Below are 4978 nucleotides of genomic sequence, written 5' to 3'. Positions count from 1 at the left end.
ATGAGACAGGATAAGCTGAAAAACCTAAATGCGCAGCAGAAAATACAGGAAGTAGAAGAGCTAAAGAAGAATCTGACATTTCAGCAGACATTTTTCACCAGAGCAAAATCACAAAGTGCAGCTGTTGTGAAAGCAAGTTTCATTTTAGCAGAGCAGAGAGCCAAACCTTGGAACACCTCCTGTTATCCTGCTATAGAACAGTAGTGTCACGGTCTGGCTGGCAGACCGTGGGGATATGGGGGAATGAGGACCCAAAACGCATGGTTCTGCGATGCAAACAGTGCACTTTATTTACAGTGAAGGCAGCAGATGCACAATAAATCCCCTTTGCTCCCTAGACTCCCGTGCTCATGCTCCCAGCAGTTGTGTTTCTGCACACCCTGTGCGTGCTGCCCTTCTGGTCCCTCGTTCCACCTGCAGGACAATAACAGAAGCAGCCGTTAAACACTAAACCCGCACGCACGCACGCTCCTCCTCCTCCTCCTACTAATAACAACAATACTAATAACAATACTAATAACAATAATGGTCCATCCTGCTCATGGACCCCCGAGTCCTCCAGAGCCGGGTCAGGAGGTAGAGATTAGACAGGAAATGGCTAAAGTGGGCTTTGATATTGACAAAAATATAAAAGCTATTAAGTATGGACTGTTTAAGGAAAAAATGTATGATAATAAAAGTCGTCTTTTTTGGCTGATCATGTGCATTATCAACCCCCACGTTTGGAAAACAAGAGCCAAGGTGGTCATAGAACAAAAGATGATCGGCAGTGTGGCTGTTTGCAAGAACATTTTTGCAGATTTGAGAAGGAGGAAAACTCTAGAACAGAAGAATAATAGTCCTTTACCTTGGGATCTTTTAAAGATATGATTAATTTTAAAAAAGGCTTGAGTATGGTTTTGGTGTTATTAGTTGGTATTTATCTGTGTTCTTGTAAATTTACACGTGTATTGGCATGTATTTTTGAAGTAAATATTGTGTGTTGTTTTATGATATGTATTGCCATGAATTTGGAAAAAATATTGAGAGCCAAATCAGCCCAGTCATTTACCGAGTGAGAGTTTCTAAATAGCTGCATGATGAAGCTGTGCGATGTCTTGTCTCCAGACAAAATGCAGATTTTGGCAAAAGTGAGCCTGAGCAGAAATACGATTGCTGTTATTTTGTGAGATGGCCACTGATTTAAGAACACAGTTGTGTGAAAGAAGCAAAGACTTTATTGCATACTCTCTTGCTGTGGATGAAAGTACAGACATTATGGACCTTACACAGCTGGCTATCTTAATCCGTGGAGTGGACTCCAATTTGTTCGTTACAGAGGAAATATTGGACATTAAATAGACGCACGGGACAACAAAAGGAAAATACATTTTTGAAAACGTATGTCAAAGTGTAGCGACATGAAGCTGCCCTGGGACAAACTTGTTGGAGTTATAACAGATGGAGTGGCGGCAATGTGCGGTGAAAAAAGTGGACTACTTGGCAGGATGCGAGTAACTGGTGAGTTAACAGCAGATCACTGCATCATGCACAAGGAAACGCTGTGTGGTAAATTCCTAAAAATGGAGCATGTAATGAGTAACGTAACGCAAAACATAAATTTTATCCAAGCTAAAGGTTTAAATGACCGTCAATTTCACTCTTTCGTGCAGGAAATAGATTCAGAGTCCTTATCATACAGAGGTTCGTTGGCTGAGTTGGGGAAAAGTTATTTTATAGAGTTTTTGAGCTCAGCAAAGAAACCTGCCAGTTCATGGACATGGCATGTATGATGTGGGAAGGCATTTCAAGCCAAGCTGCTCCTATGGGAGTCACAAATGCACCACTTGCCTCACTTTCCCCGTTGCTAAGTAATGTTGAACCAAGTCGGCGCAACAGTGTTCCCAAATGAGCACTTTTCTGATAAACTGAGCGCACTGCGCACTGAGTTCGCACAGCGCTTTGGTGACTTTGGAGCAGAAAAAGACCATTTTGAACTGCTTCGCAATCCATTTACAGTTGACGTGGAAACTGCACCTGTGCAGATTCAGATGGAGCTGATTGAGCTGCAGTGTAATGGGACACTCAAGGCAAAGTACGACACTGAAGGGCCCGCACAGTTCATTCGTTCCATACCTGAAGCAATACCCCAGCTCCGTCTACATGCGGCTCGAACCTTGTGTATGTTTGGTAGCACACATCTGTGTGAGAAGCTGTTTTCCGTGATGAAGATTAACACAACAGTGCACAGGAGTTGTCTCACTGATGAACACCTGCAGTCCATCCTGAGAATCTCTACAACACAAGACCTCACACCAAACTTAAACGAACTTGCTGCCAAAAAAGATGCCAAGCATCCAGCTCTGAACAAATGGCATAAGAGCAAAGAAAACTGAATATTATTATTTGTTGTTCTTTTAACTTTTGCTGAAAAGCAGAAATTTTATTTGTTTCCAGTTTTTGTTTTTGTTTTTGCATCATGTTCATATTTTGAATTCATATCATTTCACAGGAGATACTCTTATGAAGAGCAAAACATTTTATTTATTTTTTTATAAAATGGCATAATAGCAACAAAATCTCATTGTTTTGATTTGTTGTTACTTTACCGTTTACTTAAAAGCACAATTTTCATTTATTTTTACTGGGGTTTTGGCAGCATGTTCATATTTCTAACTTGCATAAATTTGACAGGATATATTTTTATGGAGAGCAAAACATTTAAAGTCAAAGTTAAAGTTTAATTTTTCTAAGTTTATTTATTCTGGAATAATATTTTTGTCTGTTTTTATTCATATTTATGTTTAAAAAACGTTGTTTTAGTGTGTTCAATAAATGTTCATCTTGTTTGGCCTGGACTAGGGATGCACCGATACCGATATCGGGTATCGGCCTCGATACCACATTTTCTAAAGTACTCGTACTCGTTAAAAGTCCCCCGATACCGAGGACCGATACCACGGTCTGAGACCTGTCTATGTTTGAGCGGCATGTAAGGGGTTAATCATAGGCGCCAAGTGCCCGCCCCGGCTGCAGCTCAGAGCGGGGAGAAAGCGAGGCGAGACATATCAGCTGTGTGGAACTATTTCAAAGTGAACGAAGACGAGAAAACAAAGGCGGACTGCAAATTGTGCTCAGCGAAATTGTCCAGAGGAGGCTCTAAAGGTAGCGCATTTAACACAAGCAATTTAATCAAGCACCTAAAATCCCAACACAACGAGTACAAAGAGTTTACCCACGCTTATTAGCACAGAGGAGCATAGCTGATGCTATAGCAGTGGGACGGAAAATAGTTGGGCATTTTAAACATTCCGCCTTAGCCTCCTCCCGCCTCGAGGACATTCAGGCTCAACCAGCCAATAAAGAGACTGCAGCAGGACGTACAGACGCGCTGGAACAGCACGTATTACATGCTCCAGTCCCTCATTGAGCAAAAGCGAGTGCACGAACTCCCTGAGTGAGCAGCTACGACGCACTAGCCTCTGATGTCATCCCAGCTGTGACTGTGCTAGTGAGACTTCTAAACAGAGAAACAGACGAACAAATTTAAAATTCAATTTTGTTTTTTTTATAATTATTTATTCTGTAATATGTTGCATACAACATGCTTTTCATTTTAAATAAATGTTCTTAATTCCAAACTAGTCCCTTGTTTGTTTGTTTTTTGTTAAATTATAGGACTAAAGCTGTTACCTGCAAATTTAAATCATGTTTTTATTAAGTACTCGGTATCGGTATCGGCGAGTACTGAAATGCAAGTACTCGTACTCGTTTCCAAAAAAGTGGTATCGGTGCATCCCTAGCCTGGACTTAAAGTGCGCCTTGAGTTTCGGCCCCCTGTGCAATAGAGTTAGACACCCTTGATTTAAGCTGGCTGAATTACTGCAGGGGATGATGGAAATTCAGTGGCTACTTAAATAAGAATTATTATTAATATTATTAATAGTAGTAGTAGTAGTAGAGGTAGTAGTAGAATTTCAAAAGTAATACATCAGATAACAAGCTCAAGCAACAAACAGACATTCATGTCTTGCATTTTTCTAAGAGGATAACAGAATTTCCAGTAACCATCCAAACAACCGTTGAAGAGCACTTATGATACATTAAAATGTAAAAGTATTTGAATTCACAGCAACCACTCAAGGCTGATGTTCATGCTGTGTGTTTGAGATATTTATGTAAAGCGACTTGAAAACAGCAGTAATTGCAGTTGATAGATGTTCATAATGTATCTGGGAAATCATTTCCTCACAATCTCGGGTAAAATCAGGATGTGGGTAAATGCTTTTACATGTTTGCATCTTTAATTTCAGCATACTGAGATTTAATAAGTGCTCCATCAGTAGAGGGAGTGAGGCCCTGTTTGGAAAAGGTGAGAATGACAGTGATTTCTTTTTGTTGTTGTCTACTGTCTGTCTATCTGTTCAGATCCTGTGTAAGTTCTCCTCACTTCTTAAATCACTTTCCATGTTTGTTCCTAGGTTTCTGTTGTGGACTTTGTTTGGATTTGCTTGGTCCCACTCGTGCTGTCCTGACAGACTTTGTTACCGGGTCAAAGGTAAGTGTTTTCCAAATTGCCTTTGTGTTCTCGACATCTTCACCTCAGTTATCTAAGTAACATCTACACTCTGCCGCTACCTGTTAGTGCTGATATTTGTTGTACCTCACAAGTATGTTTGAAAATGTGTACAATTGTGCCTTGATATTTAGCCGTTTAGTGACCATCATCAGAGCAAAGATTGTCTTGGCCAACTAAATCACTGGCATTGTTGGCAGTGACTGTCATGTTTATGAACAGCCACTCATATTGTGTCCGCATTAAATCAGGAGACCACTCTGTCGCTTCTGTAGAGTTGTCACTTGGCTGCAACTGAATGTCCTGAGCTGAAGTGGAAATGAAAGGACACCAAAGCATCACACCACAGCATAGGTCGCTCATTCTGTATCACCCCGTTCGCCCAATGTTGAGTCTGCTCCCTGCCTGCGAGACATGCTGTTC

General features: G+C 40.8%; 1 pseudogene; it reads left to right on the top strand.

Moving 5' to 3' along the window:
- LOC146626966 (general transcription factor II-I repeat domain-containing protein 2-like) lies at positions 1 to 2375 on the top strand (annotated as a pseudogene).
- The last annotated feature ends 2603 nt before the right edge of the window (positions 2376 to 4978 follow it).

This window comes from Diplotaxodon limnothrissa, linkage group LG8, assembly GCF_057381915.1.
Source record: "Diplotaxodon limnothrissa isolate DT_005_m linkage group LG8, D_limnothrissa_male_GT1.1, whole genome shotgun sequence".
Classification (NCBI taxonomy): domain Eukaryota; kingdom Metazoa; phylum Chordata; class Actinopteri; order Cichliformes; family Cichlidae; genus Diplotaxodon; species Diplotaxodon limnothrissa.
The sequence above is the reverse complement of the archived record's forward strand: the minus strand, read 5'-3'. Positions and strand labels throughout refer to the sequence as shown.